This window comes from Chrysemys picta, chromosome 6 (assembly GCF_011386835.1).
Source record: "Chrysemys picta bellii isolate R12L10 chromosome 6, ASM1138683v2, whole genome shotgun sequence".
Classification (NCBI taxonomy): domain Eukaryota; kingdom Metazoa; phylum Chordata; order Testudines; family Emydidae; genus Chrysemys; species Chrysemys picta.
The window spans coordinates 62,169,361-62,197,306 of NC_088796.1; the positions used below are offsets into that span (position 1 = coordinate 62,169,361).

At 42.6% G+C, this 27,946-nt stretch overlaps 1 pseudogene; it reads left to right on the plus strand.

Moving 5' to 3' along the window:
* Positions 1-538: 538 nt before the first annotated feature.
* Positions 539-4,705, plus strand: LOC122172171 (uncharacterized; annotated as a pseudogene).
* The last annotated feature ends 23,241 nt before the right edge of the window (positions 4,706-27,946 follow it).

Genomic DNA, 27,946 nt, shown 5'->3' on the forward strand with positions numbered 1-27,946 from the left:
AAAATTGGTAAAGGGAAACAACTTGTCTGTAATCCTGTGGCTCTGAAGATATCATTTCTATGGGATTCACACTCCTGGGTTTTAGTTCCCTTGCATAACAATGGTAACTTCTTCAGCTCTTAAGGAAAAGGGACATCTCTCATACTGGTACTGGTGTAGAGTAGTGAGAGACAAAGCCCTTACTGGTCATTGCCTACCATTTCAGTCTGGTATCTGTGCTGCGTACCATCTACCAGTCATTTCTTTGGCTGCACAGGAGGTGAAACTCTCAGAATAGGCCAATTCCAAATGATGAATCATATAACTAAAAACAAGGTCCTGAAGACAAATAGAAACAAGCTGCTGGCATTGGGGTGGCTGAACATCCTTTGAGTCAGAGAAGCAGCATATACATGCAAGTCATTTCCCTTATCCAAAGATATTATCTGCTAGGATTCTCATTACTAGAAAGTAAGAATCGTGAGTAGTGGACTCCCTCCACATCACTTCTCATTCCTTGGCCCCTACCAAAAATTAAAAAAAAAAAAAAAAAGTTGCAATGAACAGGAGTAATACAACCAGTGCCAATGGAACCTTTGTTGCACAGGTGAGCTTCCCCTAATTAGGGCTTTGCTCTTAGCCTTCAGCCTAATAAGTTATGGGGTGTATGGGGTTGTCAGGGAGGGGTAGTACCCCTGATGGGGGAGCAGTCGTACTCCTAGGAGTAGCTCATCCACTTTGGTCCCCACTTGACACCCAGCTCTCACCTGTGGCTCCAAGTAGCTGTCAGCATGCGACAGCGGCCACACCTCGGAGACCGTCTCGACTGGCGGGCTAAACCAGGTGAGGGTAGCCGATGAGTATGAGACTCTCGGTGAGTTAGGGCCTGTCTACCCATTGCATGCGAAGGCTGGATCCGGCTGACTGAGGCAACCTGGTTCAACCTGGTTTAATGGTCAGAAAGGCGGTGACAGCAAGCGTTGTGGAACGCTTAAGAACACGACAAGACACGTAGGCATCCTGGTCATCCACTGCACCCTGCCCTACTCCAGCCGTCTCGACTTCTGTCCTGCCACTGGATACAGATAGGAACTGGGAAAAGAGAGTGAGGCTGACGTTGCGCAACTCTCCCTCACTTTAATCCAATTCACGCGCAAGTCTTGACATCATATCATATCATATTACATCATATCAAGTCCTGTGGCGATGGGCGAGCGACGAAGCAGCAGGTGTGAATACACTGGGAGTTGTAGCCGCGGACCTGCACATAGGCAGCTCAGGCATAATGGTTGTTCCTCACTGACCGAAGCAGCAGTGGAGCTCGGCATCTTCTTGAGAGACTGAGCAGCCCTATTCAGGATTGCACTGCTCACCTCCGTAGAATGAGGAGGGGGCTAGAAAAGGTGCCCTAAACATTGCCTGCTTCACCTTACCCTGGCCAGCATATCGCGGCTGGCAGGGATCCCATAAAAGCGGTCAAACAAAAACAAAAAACAAAACTTAGAGTGACACCGATCACTATTGGCACATGGAATGTGCACACATTACTGGACAATATCACGGCAGACAGACCGGAGAGAAGAACAGCACTTGTCGCTAGAGAGCTCGCACGCTACAACATTGACATTGCAGCCCTTAGCGAAACTCGCCTTGTTAATGAAGGACAGCTATCTGAGTCAGGCGGTGGCTGTACATTCTTCTGGAGTGGCCACAGCAGTGATGAGCGTCGTGAATCTGGAGTTGGCTTCGCCACCAAGAATCATCTTGTTCGGACACTTGCCAGTTCCCCCAAGGGTATGAATGACTGGCTCATGACAATGCAGCTTCCGCTTCAAAAAGGAAAACAAGCTACTTTGATCAGCGCAGATGCTCCTACAATGACCAACCCAGAGGATGTGAAGGATAAATTCTACGAAGAACTAGATACTTTGCTATCGTCAGTGCACCACACAGACAAGCTGATTCTGCTTGGCGATTTTAACGCAAGAGTCGGATGCGATGCCGCAGTCTGGGAAGGAGTCATCGGGAAAAATGGAGTGGGAAAGTGTAACAGCAATGGTCTGTTACTGCTGAAAACTTGTGCAGCACATGACCTTCTGATCAGCAATATGGTCTTCCGCCTTCCTACCCATAACAGGACTTCGTGGATGCATCCCCGTTCCAAGCACTGGTATTTGATCAATTATGTCATCATCAGGAGAAGGGATAGACAAGATGTCAGGGTTACAAAAGCTATGTGTGGCGCTGACAGTTGGACAGATCATAGGCTCATAGTATCCAAAATGAAGCTCCGTATCATGCCGAAGAGACGACCACAAGGCTGTAAGGCTTTCAAAAGGATCAACATGTTGAAGCTGAAGAACAGCCACATCACTGAAAATCTAGCGGAAGACCTAGAGAATGAACTTGCTGATCTTCGTATTGAGGATGACGCTGAGAAAGACTGGGAGCGATTCCGCAACACTGTCCTTATAGCTGCATCGAAGGTATTGGAGCCCTCCAGATGCAGGCGGCAAGACTGGTTTGACGAAAATGATGCAGAAATCCAGGCCTTATTTGCTGAGAAGCAGCGCCTGCATCATGCATAACAAAACGATCCATCCTCAGCGGCAAAGAAGACCACCTTTATCAACGCTCGCAGAACAGTACAGAACCGACTGAGCACAATGCGGGACTTGTGGCTGAGCGCCAAAGCAGATGAAATACAGGCATATGTGGACAGGAACGACTATAAGCAGTTTTATGAAACCCTTAACACACTCTATGGTCCACAGTCTTCTGGGAGCTTTCCCCTCCTGAACTCTGATGGTACAGTGCTCCTTACAGAGAAGACGCAGATTCTCCAGAGATGGGCTGAACACTTTGAAGCAATTCTCAATCGCCCCTCAGTCATCAATGATGAGGCTATTGACAAGATGCCCCAGGTTGCAGTCAATGGCTCCACGGATGCTTCACCAGAAGAGGACGAAGTGAAGAAAGCTATCAATCAGCTGTCAAGTGGCAAAGCCCCAGGGTCAGATGCCATACCAGCAGAGGTGTACAAAGTCGGTGTACCCGTGCTGCTACGGAAACTCACTGAGCTGTTTCAGTCCTTCTGGAAGCAGGGAACCATTCCACAAGAATTTAGAGATGCAGCCATCTTGCATCTCTATAAGTGGAAGGGCAATCGCCAGGTATGCGACAATCACCGTGGAATCTCACTGCTTTCTACAGCGGGGAAAGTTCTTGCATGGGTTCTGTTGAACCAATTGATCACTCACCTGGAGAAGGGCTTACTGCCAGAATCACAGTGTGGCTTCTGCAAGGGACGTGGGACTATTGACATGATCTTCGTTGTGCATCAGCTACAGGAGAAATGTCAAGAGCAGAATCGTGAACTCTACACAACTTTTGTGGACCTCATGAAAGCCTCTGACTCTGTCAGTCGCCAGGGCCTGTGGAGGATCATGTCGAAATTTGGCTGTCCAGGCAGATTTATATGAATGGTACGTCAATTTCATCACAGTATGATGGCTTGTGTCCTGGATGACGGTGAAACATCTGAGGCCTTCCCAGTCACCAACGGTGTCAAGCAAGGGTGTGTTTTAGCACCCACTTTGTTCAGCATGATATTCTCTGCCACTTTGACTGATGCCTTTCAACACTGCACTGAAGGAGTAGGCCTGAAATATAGAACTGATGGGAAACTATTTAATCTGAGGCAACTGCGTGTCATCACCAAGGTGAAGGAAACTGTACTTCGAGACTTTCTCTTTGCCGATGATTGTGCTCTGAATGCTAGTACAGAGCCAGAAATGCAAGCCAGTATGGACAAGTTTTCAACTGCATGCAAAAACTTCGGTCTCACCATTAACATCAAGAAGACTGAGGCCATGCACCAGCCAGCTCCCCACGCTTCATACTCAGAACCGTCCATCACTGTAAATGGACAGAGACTTCAGACAGTGGACCACTTCACGTACCTGGGCAGTACCCTTTCCCGAGCAGTGTCAATCGATGATGAAGTAAACTGCAGAATTGCTAAAGCCAGATCTGCATTTGGCCGATTGCGCTCCAATGTTTGGGAACGTTGAGGGATCAGCCTAGCAATGAACCTGAAGGTCTACCGAGCAGTGGTGCTTCCAACTCTGCTGTTAGCCTGCGAGACATGGGCGGTCTATCGGAGTCATGCACGAAGGCTCAATCACTTCCACATTTCCTGTCTGCGAAAGCTTCTAAAAATCAGATGGCAGGACAAAGTGCCCAATACTGATGTCCTTACTAGAGCCAGTCTGCCGTCAGTTTACACATTGCTGATGAGAGCCCAGACCAGGTGGGCCGGACATGTTGTGAGAATGTCAGATGAACGCATTCCTAAACAACTCTTCTACGGAGAACTCACCCAGGGAAAGTGTTCCCATGGAGGACAAAAGAAGCGGCTCAAGGACACGCTGAAGACCTCTTTGAAGTCCTTCGAGATCAACACCGCCACATGGGAAACCTTCGCACTGAACTGTTCAGCATGGCACAGCCTCATTCACACAGGCAGTAATACCTCTGAGGCGAGGCGTATTGCTGAGGCTGAAAAAAAGCGTGAGCTGCGCAAGTCCAGGGCTGCTCGTACACCATCGACAGTGCCATTATATGTCTGCCCGACGTGTGACAGGACGTTCCACGCCCGAATCGGACTGATCAGTCATCTCCGGACGCACAGAGCCCCGTCATTGAAAGAATGAGTTGTTGAGGTCTTCATCGATAACGATGGACGAACATCAATAGGTTATGGGCAAGTGTGGGGTTAATGGAGGCTAGATGGTCAGATCAAACCCTGATACAAGGGGAGTAAGTGCTATGGTAGTAGGAAATAGAAAAAAAAAACAAAGAAATCCAGCATGCAGATGCCTAGTGTGAAGGCTTTCTTTGTAGAGGGAAGTTACACCGTCCCAGAATGGACCTCATAATTGCCACGTCAGCTGACGGGAGTGGGTAAACAACAGGGGTGGGTCCATGCCATTATGGAACAAGTGCAGGAAAGCCAGTAGAGACTGTGGGAAGTTCACGTATATCTGCAGGACTATTTCATGAGGGTAGCTGTGCAACAGCAATGTTTTTTGAAAATCCCATGAGAAGAAAGTAGGAGAAGCCATAAGGGGCAGGAACAGCAGGGGGGATATAGGATTAGAAGGCTGGAGGCCCAGCCAAGGTATTGTTATGCCTGTGGGAAGCAGGGGCACTGAAGAGGGAATGTCCCTACTTCTATTGTGTGACCCTGGTGCCTGGAAATATCAAATCAGGGCAGGCTGCAAGAAATGAAGCAGATATTTGCCAAAATGGCAGATTACACTATAATTAGATTCACCAACCAGTATCGGAACTGTGCTCCTATGTTACTATGCTGGTTAGCAAGAAGCCATGCACAGTCCCCTTTAGGCATTCCAGTCCTTGGCTCCCACCTAGATAACCAAGTCTAATATAGTGAGGGGTTACTGAAAACCCAATTCACCAGACTTAAAGTTCTACCAATCCCAAAGGATCGGATGCTTATCCCTGGTCAATATGAATCTCAGATCTTACCCAGATATCACACTGTCAGCCAATCCTTACTAACTCAATCTAAGATTTATTATTAAAAGGAAAAAGAAAGAAGAGAGTTATAAATGGTTAAAAGATCAATATACATAGAAATGACTTTCAGTGTTCATAGATGAGAATCACAGCTGTGATGTTATATGTGCTGGTATGTAAAAGTCTCTCTGGAATCATCCCAACAGGTTAGATTCCAAAGGCAGCTTAGATGTAAAGTCTGTTAGATCTTTCCATGCATTTTCCAGGGTATTTCAAATAATTATTTGGAAGATCTCTATCCTATGGCTTACGCTTTCCCTGTTCAAAGTTTTAGCATACTAGAGATGAAAGGAACAGGCTTAAGGCTTCTTTTATAGTTGAAACAGGTTGGGTGCTGACAGGCAATTCCACCGCATGGGCTTTGATGAAAGCGAGTAGACAGTCTGATCTGTATTCAATAGGTCCTTTCTCAGACAATACCTTTAGCAAGAGCCATTCGAACTATCCAGATAGTTCACAGGTGGTTTACTATGTGGAATTACAAGTTTCCAGGAGAGATGAGGACAATAATATTATTACACCACAAGTCCGATCTAAATGATTATATCCCCCTTTAACCTGTGAGTCAATAGAATACAAGAATGAAGCATTATAAAACATTATCTACAAACTAACTAGATTGCATTGTTAGATTTCTAATAGGATGCAAGTAAACATAGATACATTTAGCACTTACTCTTTCATTCTCTAACAATACAGGAAAACAGCTTAAAGATTCTAAGTCTACTTAACATGGCTTTGATAACTGTCTACAAGGAATGTCCCTGATTACCATTGCAATACCCTTTAGATATGTCCTTAAGGGTTGCTTACAGGTCACCAAGCTTGCTGATTGTTTAACCTTCACTAGCCCAGCATTACATACTGCAATAAAGAACCTTGCCAGGGAGTAGGGAATGACGTAAAGCCTAGTAGAATCCCTCCCAATAAAAGATTAGGTAAGAACTGGATAAAGGACGTATAAAGAGACATTACCCCCACAAGAAAAAGGGGAGCAGGGAAGACAAAGGCAAGGTTCCAAGAGAAAACAGTCAGGAAGAAACAGAGGCCTGTATCGAGACCACCGATGTGGCAGAGAAAGCCAAGAAGATGGTAAAACCAGGACTTGAGAAGAAGCAGGAGGGGAGAGAGATACCCTGAGAGAGGAGACTGAAAGATGTAGGGACTATCACAAAAAGGAACCAGGGACTCAGACCTTGGGAGAGAAGGTGACTGGCCTCCATTAACCCCATCAGGGCAAGTGTGGGGTGGATGCCCTATCACAGAGTGTCCGAAAAGGGATTCTTCTCCTTGAGGCCCCATCAGAATAGTAATATTTTGCAAATGAGAGGACCATGCAACTGCTTTACACACATGCAATGGATATTTCTCAACGGCAGACAGTGGTGGCAGCCTTGCCTCTGCCCAGTCAAATCATATACAATGGGAAATGGCAGGTATGTGAGTGCTAAGAAGCCAACACTGGAGCATTGCACAATGCACTGAAGTGCTTGAGGCAAAGGTTTCAGAATTTAGACCACAGATGAGACCAACAAGATGGTCTAAAAGATTAGTCAATTGTAAGGCCAGAAGGGCCATTAGATCATCTAGTCTCATCTCCTTTATAACACAGGCCATACAACTTCACCCAGTTACCCCTACATCAAACCTAATAATTTGTATTTGACTAAAACATAATTTCTAGAAAGGCATCCATGCTTGATCTGAAGTCACCAAGAGATGGCACTTCCCATGGTAGTTTGTTCTAATGCTTAATCATTCTCAATGTTAAAAATATGTGCCTTATTTTAAATTTGAATTTGTCTTGCTTTCGCTTTCAGCCATTGGTTCCTGCTATGCCTTTTCCTCCACTAAATTAAAGAGCCCTTTGGTACCCAGTATTTTCTCACCATGAAGGTACTTATACGCTGTAATCAAGTTGCCTTTGCCCGTATCTGAATATTATGAAGTTCCTTATTTTTGTCTCTGATACAACTCTAAAATACTGAGTTAGTCAGCAGGAGAAATGATTTAATAGTCTTAAGTTTTATGGACCTATGGCAGTATTAAAGCATGGAATGCAGTGGCACAAAATGTCAAGACTTCTAGCATACTAAACATCAGAAAGCATTTTTCAAAACTTCTGTTAGAATTAAACTCAATGATAAAGTGAGACAGCTATTGAACAACAGAAAGATACACTTCGTACAAGACGAAAAGGAAAGAAAAGGAGTTGACATCAAAAATAGATCCCCGAGGAACAATAATTAGAAAATAGTCAGATACAAAAAGACTTAGAACATTTACAGGATGACAAAGATGTATCAATATAGATAAAATAATATGATGACTTTGATTATTCTTTAATGCACAGCTCTTTCAAATCCAGGGCCGGCTCTAGGCACCAGCAAAACAAGCTGGTGCTTGGGGCAGCACATTTTTAGGGGCGGCATGGCCGGCGCCAGAATGCCGCCTCTAAAAATGTGCCCCGGCCGCCCTAGCTCACCTCCGCTGCTGCCGCTCGCACGCCGCGGCGCGCAAAACAGCTGATTTGCGCGCCGCTGCTCCCCCTCCCTCCCAGGTTTGAGAGCCTGGGAGGGAAGGGGAGACTCCCAAGTGGCCGCGCCGCGCGCGCTGCTTCTCCCCCTCCCTCCTAGTCTTGAGAGCCTGGGGGGAGGAGACAGGGCTGGGGATTTGGGGAAGGGGCGGAGCTGAGGCGGGGTCGGGGGTGGGGTAAGAAAAAACCGGGGCGGGGGGCAGCCAAAATTGTTTCTGCAAAAATCCTAGAGCCGGCCCTGTTCAAATCCCCTATATTTTATGATAGGAAGGAAGTGAGAGATTCAAAAGTCTAGTCCGCTAACTATTAATGATAAGTAATAGAAATAGAAATTTCAATTAATTTTAATAAGGCCTTATCACTCAAGTAAATATACAAATGTTTGGGAATGACAAGGAATATATGAAGGAGATAGGAACTCTCCTGTCATGCTTAAATGTTTGGGAAAAGATTGTGGGAAGCCTTAATGTAGGGCATTTTCTTTTCTTTTCTTTTCTTTTCTTTTCTTTTCTTTTCTTTTCTTTTCTTTTCTTTTCTTTTCTTTTGATAAAAGGAAAATCACTTAAGTGTAATTTCCCATTCTCTCCTGTCTTTGAATAGTCATTGAGTTTGTAAAGTTACCAAACACCAAAAACTAACATAAATGTAACGACACCTCTACCTCAATATAAGGCTGTCCTCGGGAGCCAAAAAATCTTATTGCGTTATAGGTGAAACTGCGTTATATCGAACTTACTTTGATCCGCCAGAGTGCGCAGCCCTGCCCCCGCCCCCGGAGCACTGCTTTACCGCGTTATATCCAGATTCGTGTTATATCGGGTCGCGTTATATCGAGGTAGAGGTGTAATTGGTATCCTTGAATGTCTGTTTCCTAGGGACCTGCTCCAGCTCGCATTATAGTTGATAGGAATCTTTCCATTGATTTTTATTGGGAGTTGAACTGAACCCTTAAGGGAGGATGTTGGAAGAAGGTTCTTTATATATAAGTTCCAGCGGTCTGAATCTTGTGGCATGTAAATATATAATGATGAGAGAGTGTTAATTCTGTATGGCAAGCCTTGACTGGTGTACTGTCAATATTTCTGTAGTCTATAAAACTCCACTGACTCTAGAGATGGAAAGTAAAATCTTGAAGGTAAATAATGTATTGCATTTAGGATAGCAGTAATTAGAGAAATCTTGTAGAGTACACTAGTTCTTTGTAGTAGGGTATGTATGACATATGGCAAAACATTACTTCTGTACTCTCTAATTAGAAACCTACAATTGAATGAAAGTTACAAAGAGCTATAGAGAATAATTGCAACTGTGTAAAATGAATTATGATGATTTCTGATTTTCTAAACTGCTCTAAGACACTCTAATTTGCCTGTCCAACAAAAGCCTCTGGAAGAAGGATGTTGATCAACAAGAAATACAGACATGGTTTTGTTTTTTAATGGCAAAAATAAAGCATGCCTCTTATCATAGGAGCCAGTTTTCTAATTTTTCTCCTGCACTTCTGCCTGCTATAGAGTAATAATCAAATAGAAGGCAAGCAGATTGTTCTTTAGGAACCTCCCTCACGCTGTCCAAAAACTCTCCTGTCCTTTATTGTCTTTAAATATACCCTTATACATCCCACCTATTGAGTAAATATACATCCCATCTATACTGGGTAAATGTGATACCAACATATGCCACGTATTACACTGTATAAAGGAAGAGTGATCATTTATAAATTGGCAGTTCCCGTGGCAACCCCAAAATGCTGCTTACCGTCTATAGAAGACTGGATGGGAAAGTTGTTAAAAGAAAGTTGCTATTCTATGAAGGTGTGAGTATCAACACAGGGAAAATTATTTTTTGTAGTAACCCAGCCACTCCCAGTCTTTATTCAGGAAGAATAATATCAAGAATTGTAACATTCAAAAACCAGTAGGAAAGCACTTCAATCTCTCTGGACACTCAATAACAGACTTAAAAGTCACCATTCTTCAACCAAAAAAACTTAAAAAACAGACTTCAACGAGAAACTGCAGAACTGGAATTAATTTGCAAACTTGACACCATCAAATTAGGCCTGAATAAAGACTCGGAGTGGCTGGGTCACTACAAAAAGTAATTTTCCCTCTGTTGATATTCACCCCTTCTTGTCAACTGCTCAGAATGGGCCACATCTACCCTAATTGAATTGGCCTCATTAGCACTGACTCCCCACTTGGTAAGGCAACTCCCATTTTTTCATCTGCTGTATATTTATACCTGCTTTCTGTATTTTCCACTCCATGCATCCGATGAAGTGGGCTGTAGCCCACGAAAGCTTATGCCCAAATAAATTTGTTAGTCTCTAAGGTGCCACAAGGACTCCTGGTTGTTTTTACTGATACAAACTAACACGGCTACCACTCTGAAACCTTTTCAATCCTACAGTTTTCTTGACTCTATCGAGTACAATTGTTAATTACTAGGCTCTTTGTGTGCTGTGGTTTGCCACCAATGCTAAAGGCTTTTTTCTGTGTCTGTTAGAGCATCAGGAGTAAGGCTAAGATTTAGTCGGGTATTTTTGATAAAAGTCATAGACAGGTCGTGGGCAATAAATAAAAATAGACTGCCTGTGACCTGTCCATGTCTTTTACCAAAAATACCCATGACTAAATCTCTACTTCTGGGGCCCTGCTACTCCAAGGGCCCCTGCTCTAGTGCTGGGTGTTGACTGCTCCCGGGACCGCTCTCCGGACACCTCCGGGTGCCCCTGGGACCACTGCTCCAGCTGCCCTCGAACCACTGCTGCTCAGGTGGTCCCCAGGGCACCCCCAGGACTGCTGCTTGGATACTCCCCAGAGCCAGCCACAATGGCTGCTGTTCTGGCAGTCCCTGGAGCCAGCTGCCCAGGGCCGCCTGAGCAGCAGCTGGTGCAGCTGGCTCCGGGGTGTCCTCAGGACCACTGCTCTGGTGCTCCCCAGGACCGCTCCCAGGACTGCTGCTTGGGTGGTCTGCAGCACCAGCCGCAATGGCTGCTGCTTGGGCGGTCCCCAGAGCCAGCAGCCCGGGGCCTCCCAAGCAGCCGCTGAGGCACTGGCTCCGGGGACCACCAGAGCAGCTGCCCCCGGGTTGCTCCAGCAGCGGCAGGGCAGCTAGCCATGGGATGCCCGAGAAGCTGGCTCTGGGGGTGGCTCCAGGGAGTGCCTCAGGCGGCCCTGAAGTCAGCCACACCAGCTGCTGCAGAAGTCATGGAGGATGTGGAAAGTCACAGAATCTGTGACTTCCGGAATCTCCGTGAAAGAATCGCAAACTTAATCAGGAGTATTAAGATAATACTTGTTCCTGGTGACTTTCACCTCAGAGTCATTTCCTTCTGACCAATTATTGGATAGCAAGCCAGTATATTTATCCTGCTACTGTGGGTTACTGCAACTGGCCCTCATTTCCTAGGAGCATTTTCTTAACCTGGCATGAGTGCCTTCATAGGGACTGCAACTGTGACTGGCCCTTAAGAAGGGAAAGGTTTCTTCTGTCCCCTCCACACAATCTAGCTCTAATAAAGGGCATATCTGAAAACGTCCCTTGGTCCTCTGCTACTCTTGCGGGGCTGTAAAGTGAAGTGAAGCCCACCCTTTCTGAATTCCTGAGGCTGCCCATTCCTGGATTGTGCACTACTCAGTCATGAGAGCAAATATTCCCTTGCGGATGCTCTCTCTAGTAAATAGAAGCAATACACTGTTATTTTTAACAGATTGTGTTGGGATGAAGGGGACAATTTATTCAACTTTGATTTTAGTTTCTCATTTTTCTGAGTGAATTAGTGCCCCAGAGGCAGAACTGCCAATGACCTTCCTATCTGGTTGTGGAGGAGGGTAAGATTCATATTATATGGCTCACAGACAGGTAGAGCAAATGAGATTAGAGGATCGGTTACAGAGTCTAGTTGAAAGAAGGAGCAAGGAACAACTCAGAAAGCAAATTCTGAAGGTGTTTGTTGTGGGGAAATTGAAGGGAATTAACAGGGCACAGAGCTTCAGAAATACAGTATTCCCTCCTCCAAATAGTCTCACTTATTTTCACATTCAGACAGCGTCATTCTTGCTAATTATCCATTGGTTCCATGAGGCATAATGCCAAAGGTGTTGGCAATCTGATGGAGTTTTTATACTGAGACATCCAGTTTTACCATCTGCTACATAATTTTGGGATAGGGTAGTAGGACAATGGACATCTAAAGGCATTAATGTTGATACCACTTAGAGGTGCAACAAAGGTTCCACTGGCAAAAAGCCTTGTAAGCAAATAGTGTGGGTTGTTAAAAATATGGTAATAATCAGAAGGCACAACCATTACAGTATCATTACATAGTCCTAGATCATCTCTTTCTCAGTTGTCTCCCATCCTATTTTTGCTAGCAGCATGCGTGGGAATGAAATAGCTGTTATAAGATGCAAAAGAGGAACATGGGGGTCTTCCTTAGCATTCAAATGAGCATAAATTGTTTAGTGAAGTCCAGGACAAGTGACACCACATAAAGCTGTGGTCATAAAAAGCAAGTACACATCTAATCAGCCATCTGCACGGGCTTGCTATAAGAACACTACAGAATGCAGCTGTAGACTGATGTTTCTGTTTAATGCAGTCATCAGATTAGTGTTTGCTGATCCCCCTCGCTTCCCTTTCTTTTCTAAAATCATGCACTATTCTACAGTGAAGGCCCCAAACACTACAGCTTAATATAGTGTGACTGTTATTGTAAAACACTCTCTCATTTTGTGTTCTTATTTATTTTTAAAGTTTTCTTAAAAAAAGACCATTCTTCAATTTTAGGACAAAATGAACAAAAAATCATTTAAAATAATAACCAGCTGGCAAAAAAAATCGCCAAGGGAGATAAAGGAGGAGACCTATTACACTAGATTTGGGCAAAACAGTTACTTTTCTTTTTGACTAATTGCATGTTCAAATCACATTTTTCTATCTGTGGAAATAGCATTTTGTTTTAAGGAGAAATGTAAGACAAGAACAAAATGTAACTTGATGTTCAGTGAAATTGTGTGTGCTTGCAGGGGGGTGGGGTATTTCATATTTTGGGGTTGGATTACTGTTGTCACCTGTCCAGATTTTCTCAGGATCATCCCTTTTTTGATTGAGGAGTACTTGTGGCACCTTAGAGACTAACAAATTTATTTGAGCATAAGCTTTCGTGGGCTAAAACCCACTTCATCGGATGCATGCAGGAAAATACAGTAGAAAGATATATATACACAAAGGACATGAAACAATGGGTGTTGCCATACTAACTATAACAAGAGTAATCAATTAAGGTGGGCTATTATAGGCAGGAGAAAAAAAAATGTTGTAGTGATAATCAGGATGGCCCATTTCCAATGGTTGACAAGAAGGTGTGAGTAACAGTAGGGGGAAAAATTAGCATGGGGAAATAGGTTTTACTTTGTGTAATTACCCATCCACTCCCAGTCTTTATTCAAGCCTAAAGTAGCTGTCCTGGGAAATGTGTAAGGATCCTCAGTACTCACTGACAGCTGTCCCTTTTTTGAGTTAGCTGTCCTGGGAACATACTGACCAAGTCTCCTAGTGTGTAAGGGAGACTCCTGTTTACTACCCGCAAACTCCTGACTCCTGATTAAGGAGGGGCAGCCTGGCCAAACCTGAGAGGAGCTACAACCAGGTTGCAATGCCACTCACTCAAATTTGGCCTGGCTGCTCCTCCTTCATGATGTAGATGCTCTACAGAGTGTTCAATATATGGGAGGTAAACCATCATAATAGGCCCAGAGGAGTTGGGAGTTGTACACTTCTGCATGTAGAAGCGCTGAGTCATAGATTTGGCAGCAGTTGCCTGCCTTGGGGAATAGAGATCTCCACACACACCACTCTACAGTGTTCCTCTTGGCAGCTCTGGAGTAGAGGGATCAATGTCCTACTCTTGGGTTCAGGGAGGGCTGGGGTCTCTTGAAAGTAATCATAGAGCACATAGTGTCTTTCCCTCTGCACTGTGTATGTGTGTGGAGGGGGAAGAGGTATGGCAGCCTAGACAAGGGAAAGAACTATATGGCTGGTCCTAACTTTCTCTTAACAACTTTCCCATCCAGTCTTCTGTAGATGGTCAACAGCATTTTGGGGTTGCCACTAGAACTGCCAATTTATAAATGATCACTCTTCCTGCAGGGTTTACAGGACTCTCAGTGCCAGCCCATCTCCAATCTTCTCTGCAGTGAAGCAGCCCCCTTCAGCCCTAGTGATTGCATTGCCTATGGCAGCAAGAGTGGGGTTGCCGTAGGGCCCAGTACCTGGTCCAGTTTCTGAAAATTCACATCTCACTTCCTGAGAGCCAGGCTTTAATTGGCGATCACCAGATCAAACCAGAGAGTGTCTATGGGAATAATATCAGAGGGGTAGCCGTGTTAGTCTGGATCTGTAAAAAGCAACAGAGAGTCCTGTGGCACCTTTTTTGCCACAGGTTGTATCCGACGAAGTGGGCATTCACCCACGAAAGCTTATGCTCCAATACATTGGTTAGTCTTAAAGGTGCCACAGGACTCTCTGTTGCTTTTTATGGGAATAATGTGCTACATGCAAACAGGACGGTTACCAGCTCAATCCAAGCAAGGAGATGCTATAGAAGGCGAGAGTGCTACAGTCACTGTACTTTAGCAAGATCATTAATAAGGTAAATACATGTTTTTATGTTATTATGTAGCAAAGTAATATAATGGAACTTATGCCGTGTGTCTATTCAGATAGGCTTTATTAGCAAATTAAATGTCATCACAAATATCCTAAAATTAATGTGAAAATGTTGGTCAATCTACCTGGGAAATATGTAAAGGTACCCAGTACACACTGACAACTGTCCAGGTGTTCCAGGGTTTTTTGTTTGTTCCATCTCAGAGATGGAAACCTTAGGTCGGGTTTGCACCTGTCTGAACAGAGTAACCTTTTGATGTAACAAGGTTATAATGCTTCTGATACTGTGTCCTGGTGATAACAACAGCAATTGAAAATTGTTCAAGCAGTAGTAACCCCATTTGGCAAAAAAATAACATGAATGGTATTGTTGGCTACCAGTTGCTGGCCTGAGAGTAAGCCCTGGTCTACACTATGGGGTTAGGTTGAATTTAGCCGCGTTAGGTCGATTTAAAAATGAGTGCGTCCACACAACCAACTCCGTTCCGTTGACCTAAAGGGCTCTTAAAAAATCAACTTCTGTACTCCTCCCCAGTGAGGGGAGTAGTGCTAAAATTGACTTTGCTGGGTTGAATTTGGGTAGTGCCGACACAAATTGGCAGTATTGGCCTCCAGGAGCTATCCCAGAGTGCTCCATTGTGACTGCTCTGGTCAGCACTCTGAACTCCGATGCACTAGCCAGGTACACAGGAAAAGCCCCAGGAACTTTTGAATTTCATTTCCTGTTTGGTCAACATGGCGAACTCAGTAGCACAGGTGACCATGCAGTCCCCCCAGAATCGTAGAGCGTAGACTGTTTCTACGCTCCCCCTATCATCTCCATCCTGAGGTTATCGCAGATTAGAAGGTGAAAAAAATGCACTCGCGATGACATGTTTTCCAAGCTCATGCAGTCCTCCTGCACTGATAGGGCACAGCTTAATGCATGGAGGCATTCAGTGGCAGAGGCCAGGAAAGAATTAAGTGAGTGCGAAGAGCAGAGGCAGGATGCGATGCTGAGGCTAATGGGGGAGTGAACGGACATGATGAAGCACCTGTTGGAGCTGCAGGAAAGCCAACAAGAGCACAGACCCCCGCTGCATCCACTGTATAACCGCCTCCCCTCCTCCCCATGTTTCATAGCCTCCTCACCCAGACGCCCAAGAACGTGGGGGTGGAGAGGCTATGCGCACACAGCCACTCCACTGCAGAGAATGGCCCAAGCAATGGAAGGCTGTCATTCAAACAGTTTGATTTTTAGTGTGGCTACAATAAGCAATGTGGCCTTGTCCTTCCCTCCTTCCCCACCCCACCCGGGCTACCTTGTCCGTTATCTCATTTTTAAAAAAATTAATAAAGAAAGAATGCATGGTTTCAAAACAATAGTTACTTTATTTCGATGGGGAAGGGTGATTGGCTTACAGGGAATTAAAATCAACAAAGGGGGTGGGTTTGCATCAAGGAAAAGCACACACACCTGTCACACAGAAGCCTGGCCAGTCATGAAACTGGTTTTCAAAGCCTCTCTGATGCGCAGCACATCTTGATGTGTTCTTCTAATCACCCTGGTGTCTGGCGTGAAATGATTGTCTGCCATTGCTTTCACAGAGGGAAGGGCAACTGATGACATGTACCCAAAACCACCCGCGACAATGTTTTTTGCCTCATCAGGCATTGGGAGCTTAACCCAGAATTCCAATGGGCAGCAGAGACTACGGGAACTGTGGAATAGCTACCCACAGTGCACTGCTCCGTAAGTCGATGCTAGCCATGGTAGTGAGGACGCACTCCGCTGACTTAATGTGCTTAGTGTGACATACGCAATTGACTGTATAAAATCGATTTCTAAAAATCGACTTCTATAAAATTGACCTAATTTTGTAGTGTAGACATACCCTTCCAAGCTTGATTTTGCAGACTCTTGCATACCCAGATAGTCCAGTAGTCCTTACCCATATTACTTCAATGGGACATGTCCTGTGTAGGATCAGGTCTTAACTACCTAGTGCTGACCCTGATCCATTGTTTGAAATAGCTGTATATATGTGTTCACCAGGTAATCTGTAGATCAAACTTGAATCAGGACTTAGTATGTTAATAGACATCAGTTTTACTAAGGCTCTGAGTCAACAAGGTACATGCATATATTCAAGCATATAAGTAGCACCAGTGACTTCAATGGGAACACTGCCTGCCTAAAATTATGCACATGCCTAAGTACCTTGCTGAATCAAGGCCTAGGTATCTCAAAATGATGCTTTTTAATTGTGACTCCTATAGAAGCTGTTCTCTTGTCTCAATTAGAAGTTACTTTCTGCATACTTAATATTTTTCCCCTTTAGATTTTGTGCACAGAAAATAATCCCTTGTCCTTCAACTTTATCATGTATAGTACCGGAATTATTGCAAAGTGCATTAAAGCATTTTTATATGGCACACTGTGTCCCTGATGATGAAAATAAAGCTCTGCTACAGGGAAAAGAAAATCTAGCTATATATATTAGATAATTCCTCAATCCCATGCTGTTGCTTTGGCATTCATTTTTACTATAGCCATTCAAACAGCTGAGCAGACATAATACAACAGATTATAGGAAAAGGTTTTTCATGTGTATGTGCTTGGTACAAGTCTAAAAACTTTCCTGAAAACACAGGTAAGAGGATATTTCAATTAAAACTCTTATTTCACTTTGTTCTTCTCCAAGAGAAAATATAGTGAAGAAAGACACTTAGGAAATCTGCCTCAGTTAATACAAAGAGGGGGGGAAATTTTACTCAATAATTTACTTTGTCTCCTTCACAGGAAAAAAAATCATGACAGAGACTTCTCAACGTTTAGCCATGGCCCAGATCATTGGGTTATACAACAACAGGTTCACACCTGCAATTCAGTCGCAAATGGATTTGTAATTTTGTTAGGCTTCACTCTCCTCCACAACTCCCAATACTTTGGGGTCACTGTTCTCCCCTGATGCTACAACTTTCTTCATCTCAGTCTCCTAGCCCAGTTTAAGAGACTCAGGCTATTCTGAATAAGTAGAAACAAAGAAAATAGTTTCCCTGGCAACATGTATCAGAACAGCTCAGCCTTGGTTATCTTCAGTCTAGTGATCTGAGCATCATTAAAAGATCATTTTAAAACCAAATGTGTCTGGTTTTAAAACTTTTTTGGTGAACTGAAGCAAGAGAGATTTTGTTAATGCAATGGACAAACAAGCCATTTCCCCTATATTCATGGAGTTACTTCAGATATGCCTGGTCTTTCTCTAAATTGGTGGTTACCATGGGAATAGAGCTGTGGTTAGAAGTGTAATACAAATTTCAGGGGGGAAAAAAGAAGTATTTTTGAACAAACACAAAAAGCAGTGGTATAATAATCATATTGGAGATTGGGCTTTGACTCATGGTCCTTTACATTCTCATCTCCAACTAATCTGTCTGGTATATGTAGCTTTGTAACAGTGGACAGTATACTGTGCTTAATTGTACTGTTTGCAGAATGTGAGACACTCGGATAAGGGCAGTGCAGGCTATGACTATCTTGCTGATGTTACTTCTGTTTTGGCTTTTGTTTTCCTATTAATATAAAGTATAATTCAAATCAGAAGTGTTTGTTCTTTGTGTATAGAAAAAGATAAGTTGATAGCAATGGCTATACATCAGCAATCATGAAATGCAGACAATTAGTAAGGGAAGCTAAAGGCATCAGTATAAATCTGGGGATCAGTAGGGTTGAGGACAATAAGAAGGGGTGACAGATACTGAAATCACATGCAAAATCTTTGGGGACCATATTGTATTTTATGTTTAAAGCATGAAAACCTCCAAAAACCATTATATTAAGATGGGCCAAACAGTATAAGATGTAGTCCTTTTTATCAATACAGCTGATATATATTTCTGTGTTCCTGGCTCATCTGGGATGGGTAAGTTTCCTGTAGAATCTGTAACCACAAGTGGGTGATTAATGCAAATTCCACAATAATGGTTATGTAAAAACCCAGCCTTTTGAAGTTTCACCCTGAGGAGAGGGCCATTGACTGATGATTACCTGTTATAGGAGGCCAGAGATCGAAGGCCCAAATTATGTAAAGAAATAGCTGGACTGTCCCAAGATGGTTCTTGTTCTTGATCTATAACCTAACATAACCTGGTAACCAAAAGATAAAACCCAGTTGAGAGGTTTGTAAGACTGACACCTACCGATGCCCGATATTGGAGTGGGAGGGTGATCACCGGTAAACTTTTAGCATGGGCATAGCACCCTTTATTGTTTAATGTTTTCTCTATAATGCTATTGTTTTAAGAACAAATGCACTTTTCTGTATGAAGGCTAGCTGATAACTGTTGTACGCTGTTGCAGCCCCTAGAGAAAGGTTAACCACAGGTAACCTCAAACTTACTGTGGAAATTGCAGTGAGGCGCAGAGGGACTGCAGACCTAAACACTTGGTCTGGGAGAGAGACATAGGTGTCTGCCTGAGAGAAGTGATGGCTAGGAAGCCTGAAACCTTAAAAGGTGCTCTCCAGGGAGACCAGGAAGGGTGTGTCAAAGGTACAGTTACCCTGGAACTGTGATGGAGAGGTTTTAAAAATATATTGAGAATAAAATAAATACAAACAATGATGTAGGTCTGTAACTAGATAATAATGGTAACCTTATCAGTGATGCAGAAGAGGCAGTTCATTAAACACTTCTATGTTGAGAAAGAAGCTGGATGGCATTCATAGTTTACAGTGATAATGAAATATTCTCAGCAACTAGGGAGGATGTTAAACAATTGATAAAAGTTAAACATTTTAGAATCTGCTGGACTGGGTTAAAAAGTGTTGACTGAGGAGCTTCCTGTGACACTGATGTTGGTATTTAATGAATCTTGGAATACTGGAGAAGTTCCTGAGGACTGTAACAAAGCTAGTGTGCTAATATTTAAAAAGGGTGCTAATATTTTTAAAGGGTAAACAGAATGATCTAGTTAGCTAAATATCACTCCTAGGCAAAATAAGTTAAAGGCTAGTACAGGATAAAATCAGCAAAGAATTAAAGAATGGCAGCATACTTAATACGGTTTTATAGAAAATAGGTCTTTTTAAACAAATTCTATCTTCTTATTAACTTACAAGTTCAGTTGACAAAGGTAATAGTGTTGACATTATATCTGGAGACCACTGTAAGATTTGTATGATCTTTTGGCAAATAAATTAACTCTATACAAAATCAATGTAGCACATAAAAACCGGTTAACTAATTGTAAAGTAATTGTAAATGGAGAATAATCATCCAATGGGGATGCTTCTAGAGGGGTCACACAGGGATCTATTCTTGGCCTATTGCTATTCAACATATTGATCTATGATTTGGAGGAAAATATAAAATCACTACTGATGAAATTTGCACAACAAAAATATTGGTGGAGTCTCCATCCTTATTTATACAGGTCAGTTATACAGACCTATCTAAATCATTTGGTAAGGTGGACTTATTTGAATACGTATGTATTCAACCACCAACCAAATGGAAGTTTGCCTTGTGAAGTATCATTTGAAAACTCATAATTTACTGATCGTTATTGTCCTGGTAAACATTGTATGTAAAGGTATAGGATTCTACTAAAGACATGTTCCAAATCTGTGGGGAGCAGCCACAAAACAGTTTCCCAGAAACAAAAGGCTAGCCAATGCCTCAGCCAGATGTCAACAAAATCAAATAGCCCATCACCTGGTTAAGTGGCCATTCTTTGACAGGAAAGAGAATGTGGGTGAAAATCTGCACCTTGACAAAGAAATAGCAGAGCATTCCTGTCCACACAGACTTTCCATCTCCTGATCTACATCTAGAGAAAGAGCTATAAGAGCTATAAGAAAGGGGAGCAGATGCCGTAGCATCCACAATACCTGAAGAGCAAAGAAAACAGCTTTCAACTGGGGGAGGGATCCTGACTGAAGGATTCAGCCAGGAAGACTACTAAAACATGTGGTGAGAGAGACTTTCACTTTGAATTCACTCCAGCCTGTTAAGTTAGGCATTAGTTGCCATTTACTTTTCATTTGTAACCAATTCTGACTTTTATGCTTCATTACTTGTAATCACTTAAAATTTATCTTTCTGCAGTTAATCAACTTTTTTTATTGTTTTATCTAGACCAGTGTGTTTGGATTGAAGTATTTGGGAAACTCCATTTGGAATAACAGGATTTGCGCAACAGACTTTATATGAGCTTGTATTGTCCAGGAGAGAGCTGGGCAATTCGAGATGCACATTTCTGGGGGAAAGTCTGGGACTGAGAATTTACTGGTGTTGCTCTGCAGTGTGATTCAAGGGTGGCTGGCTGTAGCACTCTTGCAGTATAATGGGGAGTAATTTACATGCTGGAGGCTGTGTGTGAGCAGACCAGGAGTGGTAACTCTCACAGCAAAGCAGTGTAAAAGGCACCCCCAGGTTGTTCATCAGTCCATATTGTACACTGAGTAATGTCACAACTACATTACTGACTGAAGTCATCATGCTGAAATTTGACATGTGATACACACATCCATTGTAAAAAGAACATGTTTTCAGTGTGCTTTGATACTTGGCCCCTTCATTGTCCTTTTCCAGGGATGATTCTGGGAAGTGGAAGAATGGGAGAGTGTTATCTAAAGTGACAACATTGCTTTGGAATGTCAGCAGTTCATAGCTCCCATCACTGTGGTATCCGAGTGCATCACACATACACTTTCTGTGGTTGGTACACTCAATTTCTGGGTGGGGATTTGTGGCACAATGTGTTAAGCTTGCCCAAGGTCCTACAAGAAGGCCTTGGTAGATCTGAGAATTGAACCCTGATTTCCCAAGCCCCACACTATTACCTAACAAGACCACCCTTCCCTTTTAGGAGATATTTTTGGATGTGAGGCAGCTCCAGAGTGGACAGAAAGCACTTTCACTGAAACATTTAATGTTTATTAAATATTAAAGTTTTGTCTCTGGGTTGTTAAACCATTATAAAAGTGGGAGAAAAACTGTTACAGTGTGTAAAAAAATGTGTTCTGAAGTCAACAGGACTACTTGCTTGAGTAAGAATTTGTGTTGCATGACCAAAGGTTTACAGGATTATGCCTGAAGTCTGTAACTATGTATAGGCTGAGAGGAAAACTAATCAAATTCCAAAGGCCTTTGCCTTAATAATGGTTTTAAATGAGTGAAGTGATGCATAGGACCACTGTGTGTCCTCTGCACTCATATGAATTTCACCCTGCATTTGTACTGCAGATATAAATGCCTTTTTAAGTACATTATGATTGTCCAGAATATATTTCACAGTTGGAAAGATCAATAAGGTATGACAGTGAAAGGAAGTGAGAGGTTATCCTCCCAGATTCTTGAGCAATATAATCACTAGAAATGGAAATGTTCTAATTTATTGAGGGGAACTTCTTAAAAAATGACCTCAAACTGTGTGTATGTTTTTTTCTATTCAAATTTATCTTCTACCTGCTCATTGCTATACAAGATTATGCCATGTAAGTATGCATTGGCTGAATTTTTAAAGCCTTATGTCAGTCATATTAAATTGTCGTTCTACTTATGTCATAAATCTACAGTCACTCATCATTTTCTTGTATTTTTGCCCTCATTAAATCTTAGCTTTGTACCTCACCAATGAATCATTGGAGCTTCCTTACTTCATTTCAAGTCAATTAGGAAGACCTTTCAGACTTTTATTCCCTAAATTCCAATATGATCTAAAATGCGGAGACGGTGCTTTGTAAATTATAACTTGATGTAAAGAGATGGGATCTCATTCCTGCAAAGACCGGATGCTAAAAAATCTTTGTGGTGGGTTCCCGGATTTTTGGAACAAATTAGATGGATAGTTGAAATTGTTATATGAGTGAGGAATATTCAAGAAATCACGATTGTGCTTCTTCCTGAAATGCCTTTCATCTATTTCTTTTAGAATACAATAAAATAACATAAGTTTTACTATGAAGAATTTCATTCTAGCTCACCCACATACACAAGACAAACTCTATATTTAAAATGGAGACCCATTGAACTAGAAATAGATGAATCAGGTAATATATAATTAGGATCAACCTGGAGATTTCACCCAAACTCAGACCCAGTCCAACTTGAACAAATCTTTTCAAAACAATGTTAAACTTCTGTACACCTTTGCACTTCCTGGTTCTGGCTGAAAGTAGATGTGCTGAAAAAAAAAGACATGCTGTTTTGCAACATTTATAGCCCAGTGGCAAACAGTAAGCCACAGAAAATTCAAGAGAGAACTACTCTTTCAGCCCAAGAACTTACCCTTTCTCATTAAAATCCATGGCAAAGTTTCAAGGACTCTAATAGGAGCAGCAATGAGTCCCATTTTGCATAATCAAGAGGATCAAATAGTTTTGATGAACATTTAAACACATGGGTGTTTACCCAAACCAAAATGTTGAATCATCTAAATATGCAGTATTGTTGTAGTAGTGTTAGTTCCAGAATATTATAGAGACAAGATGGGTGAGGTGATATCTTTTATTGGACAAACTTCCGCTGGTGAGAGAGACAAGTTTTTGAGCTTACAGGAACTCTCTGTTGGCCCAGTAAAAGATATTAGCTCACCTACCTTGTCTCTCGAATCATCTAAATGTCATCCATCATCATCTAAATGCCATCCATCAAAATTAGAATAGAGAGAACATAATGCTTTTTGAACCTCTTAATGCTTAATGCTTAATTCAGGCTTGATTTTGAGCACACACCATAAATGGGCTGGTTTCCATGCTCTATCAGTTCTCCCCATCCCCAACCCACACCTTTCAAGTATCCAACTCCTTAATTTTTTCATTTGAAATTCTGACAATTGGTTGTCCACACAATATCACTAATAGCGGCTTCATTTCTCCTTTTATAGAAGATAAAGATCAAAGACTTTGCTGTAGTCACTTTTAAGAGCCGGCAAAATTCAATACAATAAGACTGGATCTGAAAGGTCTGTGAACTTCTGATGAAGGAAGCTGATGCATCTGTTGTGAAGGAGTTTGCCAGTAGGACATAAACATAAATGATAACTTGTTGGTACTGTACATCTCTGTATACAGAATAAACGTGAAGGGCTAAATTCAGCCCTTAGTGATCCCAAAGTAAATCTAGAATAACTTAATTGAAATCACTGGAGCTATTCTAGATTTACACTGGAATTGCTGAAAATAGAATTTTTGTCCTATAGTTTTCCTTGAGTAGTGTCACTTGCTTGGTACTATCTGAATGTAAAGAGTATAAATCTAGAGCTTTCCATTGCATTAACATATAAAAGGCAAAGAGGATGAAATACTCCTCAGGGCTGAGTCATGCTGACAATTACTAGTATTCAATTATTTAATTAGGCAAGTCTTAGCTTAGCTACTGCCTTGCCTAGCTTTACGTTTAGATATATAGAGCATTCAGCTACTTAAGTCTCAGCTTAGAGTTCATGAAATGGATTTACAAAGGGTTGACAATCACCTTTGACAGGATTACAGTGCAGGAGTTATTTGTGCTGTTTATAATTTAAAAGATCAGACTCTATGGAAGGCATAAAATAGAAGGATAAATGCACTTTCCACAGACCTTGCTGCAAAGAAAAAGCCAGAGCTGTCAAAGCAAAGCTGCCATGCACATCCCTTGTCATTTTTGCCGCAGACTGACAATTTTTGAAAACCTACAGTGACATATAGAGTAGTACCTGTGGGGTACCTTGGATTGAGTCTATGTACCAATTCCTTGTTGATTTTAGGTTGTAAATTATGCCTTACATAGCAGCTTTAGCACAGTGATTTACTATTGACTACAGTGACAGGATCCATATCTTAACTTGTTAGAAAGCCACAATAAAAGCTTTCTCTTATATAGGATAGGGAAAAAGAAAATCAAGTACTTGTGGACTTTATTTAAGAAACATGGAATACGCTGCCTGGTGTGAGCCTTCCAACAAAGATGTAAATAATTGCATTGAAATGAAACAGGCAGAAAGCAAAGCACATTCTTTGTCCTGCAGACTTAAATTGAAACCTAACTCTATAGATGTAACCTTGGCTTTCCTGACAGTCTTGCAGATGGATTCTCAGATTACTGGCAGCTGAAGTACAAAATTATTTTGCGTGAAACCCCAGTGTTTGAATGCAGTTAAACCCTAGTATAAAATCATCTTGTACAAAGACTTTATAAACACAAGACTAGATGTGGGGGGAGAGATAGCTCAGTGGTTTGAGCATTGGCCTGCTAAACCCAGGGTTATGAATTCAATCCTTGAGGGGGCCACTTAGGGATCTGGGGCAAAATCAGTACTTGGTCCTGCTAGTGAAGGTAGGGGGCTGGACTCAATGACCTCAAGGTCCCTTCCAGTTCTAGGAGATAGGATATCTCCATATATTTTTATTATTAACGTGTAATACTGCTATGCTGAGGGTCGGGTGAAACCTCATTGAAGCTAATGGGAGTAACAATCAATCACCCTTCACTCTAGTTAAGTGTAAAAAGCAGCTAAGCTCTTTATGGATATAGATAGCTGAAGCAATGGGAGTCACTCCCTGCAGTCTGAGAGAACTTACCTGGGGTCTGAATGCCAATTGAGGGGGTTGGGTATTGTTTGATGGAGCTCTGTGTGTGTGGTAGAGAAGTAGCAGAAACACACAGAAGCACACACAGCAAGGAAGACCCAGACACATCCAGAGAATCACTTGTAGCATGACCTTGAGAAAAAGTTAAGGCCTTGGCAACACTACAGAGTTTTTTCGACAAAAATCATCTTTTGTCAACAAAACAGTGGAGGTATGCAGACTACAATGCTCCTGCCACGAACAAAACTCTTCTGCTTTGCCGACAAAATAAAACCACCTTGACAAAATATCTAGAATTTTTTGTGCCAAAGCTGTATTGACAACATAACAGAGTAACAGGTTTCAGAGTAGCAGCCGGGTTAGTCTGTATCCACAAAAAGAACGGGAGTACTTGTGGCATCTTAGAAACTAACAAATTTATTTGAGCATAAGCTTTTGTGGGCTATAGCCCACTTCATCAGATGCATAGAATGGAACATATAATAAGAAGATACATATATACATACAGAGAACATGAAAAGGTGGAAGTTGCCATACCAACTCTAAGAGGCTAATTAATTAAGATGAGCTATTATCAGCAGGAGAAAAAAATTATTGTAGTGATAATCAAGATGGCCCATTTCTGATAGTTGACAAGAAGGTGTGAAGATACTTAACATGGGGAAATACATTCAATTTGTGTAATGACCCAGCCACTCCCAGTCTCTATTCAAGCCCAAGTTAATGGTATCTAGTTTGCAAATTAATTCCAGTTCAGCAGTTTCTCGTTGCAACAGAAAAGCTTCAAAAACAGACTTCAAAGAGAAACTGCTGAACTGGATCCGCTCCAGCCGTAGGAACTTCAATAACTAAGGTCAGATTTCTCATGGCATGTTAGATAAGAATGGGACACATGTCAGTGCTGTGCAAAGATAAAGGAGCTGAGGCAGGCATACCAGAAGGCAAGAGAGTCAAACTGTCATTCTGGTGCTGGGCTAAAGACCTGCTGCTTCTATGAGGAGCTGGATGTCATCCTCAGCAGTGACCCCACCTCCACCATCAAGAGCCCCATGGATACTTGTGGGGGCTGGAGACAGCAGACAAAGTCGTGGATGAGCAGGTTGAGTTGGAGGATGATGTGGAGCACACAGCAGGGCCATCTGGTGGCGCAGCAAGTCAGGACCTCTTTTCCATTCTGGAGGGGTCTAGCCAGTTCCAGCAGTTCATTTCTGGCACACATGATGCAGGGGAGGGGAGCTCTGGTAAGTGATCTTTTTGAGTTGTTGCTGCTTGGTTATGTGAGGCAGAGCTGTCCTTTGCTTTGTATTTTCTATAAGCAGGTGAAGGGATAGAAATGTACAAGACCAGCTGTGTTTGTGTGTGCTTCACATTCCCCTGTGCAGCTAAGCAGTGTGGTAGAACAGTGTGTTAACGCACTCCGAGATTTCCTGGGAATCCTTCAAAGAGATCTTTAGGAAACTTTCCTGGAGGTACTCACCAATCCTCTGCTGAAGGTTCCTTGGCAGAAGTGCTTTGTTCCTCCCCCCATTGTAGGAAACTTTCCAGTGCCAATTGGCAATCACTTGTGCAGGGACTAAAGCAGCACACTGGCAAGCACCTAGGGACCCAGTCTGAAGCCAGACCCATGCAGAAGATGCATCTTTGCATCCTTGCTTACCCTCCAGAGTGAGATATCATCTTCAGTGACCCCATCTGTGAAAAATGGTTGTAGAATTTACCATATTGTGACTGGTCACCTGCAGTGATCCCCTTAAAAAAAACACCAAGACCCTTTGTCCCATCTTGAGTGCCTCCCCCCTACAGGCTGAACTTCCCATGTTTAGGGCATTCACCAAGCTGTGTGCTTGCCAAAGGACAGTGAGAGACTGATTTGTAGTTTAAAAAGGTTCATTTTACTATGATGATTTGATGCTGTGTGTGCACTAACAATAATGCTTCTGTTTATTGTTTCTTGGGCTTCTTCAGATGTGGCCTTCAGGGGAACCCCCACTCCTCAGCAGAGTGCATCCACCAGGTAAGGAAGCAACTAAGGAGGAGCATGGAAGACTTGTTTTGAGAAGTTTGCCAATTCTCAGAGGCTGAAAAACAAGAACGCAGGGTGTGGAGAGAGACTTTAAAAGAAAATTATAAAATAGACTGGACAGAAAGGAGAGCCAGGAGCAAATTTTAATGGGCCAGGAGTGGATGATGAAAATGATGGAGGAGCAAACAGAGATGTTGAAGTCCCTAATCATGCTGCAGGAAGAATTCATGCATGCTTGGCCCACTCTGCAGCCACTACAGAATTGCTTTCCATGCTCTCTCCAAACTCCTCCCACACATTCCTTGTAACTTCCCGGCCCATCTTGGTACCATGTTCACTCCACCCCTTTGTACAGCTTCCAAAATGATAGCTGGAGTTACACACAGCTATGAGAGCCTACCCTGCCCTTCATTGTTATCTCCCTTCCCACCAAAACTTTTGTGTGTGTTATTAATTGGTATTTAATAAAAGCATATTCTGTGAAAAATAATCAATCTTTATTTGTCTCACACACATGGTGGTTGCTGCTGGAATGAATACACAGTGGCAATTTGATCATTTGTTGAGTACAAA